This window comes from Apis dorsata, unplaced genomic scaffold, assembly GCF_000469605.1.
Source record: "Apis dorsata unplaced genomic scaffold, Apis dorsata 1.3 scaffold_993, whole genome shotgun sequence".
Lineage (NCBI taxonomy): Eukaryota > Metazoa > Arthropoda > Insecta > Hymenoptera > Apidae > Apis > Apis dorsata.
The window spans coordinates 54,401-55,335 of NW_006264096.1; the positions used below are offsets into that span (position 1 = coordinate 54,401).

Genomic DNA, 935 nt, shown 5'->3' on the forward strand with positions numbered 1-935 from the left:
GCCGTCTATGTCTGTCGATCTGCACGCGCGAAGATCCACCATTCGCCCGTTCTATCGGGAAAACATGTATTCTCCCCGTAATGCGCTATTTAGACGAGAATCCTTCGCCCATCCTTCTAAAAAGAATATGAAAGAAGAAGAAAAAAAGAAACGGACAGATTAAATAGCAAACAAAATGAAAAATATTTTATCCAATTGCAGATTTCTTTTATAATTCTGTCACCTTTCCCTCTTTTGTTTTTTTTTTATTTTTATTTTTCTTTTCTTTTCTTTCCTTTTTTTCCTTTCCTATTTCCTATTTCCTTATACATATAACGCACACACACATACACATACATACACACACAATTCCTTTTATACCTTCTGTTCCTTTATTCAATTAATTTTATTATTATATTACATATTCAGCTTTCCATTCCGGTCCAAATTACTTACAATTAATCAAATATTATATTTGATATAATTTAACGCGTATGTCCATTCGAAAGATTGTCAAATTTTCATCTTTTGATGTAAAAAAAAACTTTGTTGTAGCATCGTCCTGCCAAAAATTTTCAATTTGTATTTTCAATTCGTATTTATACTTTGTTAAATTAGTATTAAAATATTAGTATTATTTTATCATGATTAATTCTTCGTTCAAATTTAAGATTTCAAAGTATACAGGTAGGACGAAGCTTATAACGTTATACATACATAAATACATACGTGTTTATATGTATATACGTATGTGTGTGTATATATATATGTATATATATGTATATATATAATATATATATATCTATCATACATATGTATGAATATGTACATATATACGTGTGTATGTATATATGTATGTATGCATATGTATGTCGCGTCGTGTTCAATGACCGTTTCTGTGACGATGACGCGCACGTGAGTAGCGCGGATTTTTTTTTCGATCGTAAATAAAACTT

The 935-nt window shown here is 29.2% G+C and overlaps 1 protein-coding gene across 16 annotated transcripts in view; it reads left to right on the forward strand.

Moving 5' to 3' along the window:
• Positions 1–935, forward strand: part of LOC102671595 (RNA-binding protein lark) — a 13,813-nt gene that overhangs the window by 8,595 nt on the left and 4,283 nt on the right. For 10 of the 16 annotated variants that reach the window (XM_006624146.2, XM_006624144.2, XM_031514414.1 and 7 more), the window contains one exon: positions 1–188. The exons of the other annotated variants lie outside the window; for them this stretch is intronic. The gene's annotated coding sequence lies outside the window, so the exon portion shown is untranslated. Of the gene's footprint in view, positions 189–935 lie in introns of those variants that run through there. 16 annotated transcript variants of the gene reach the window in all.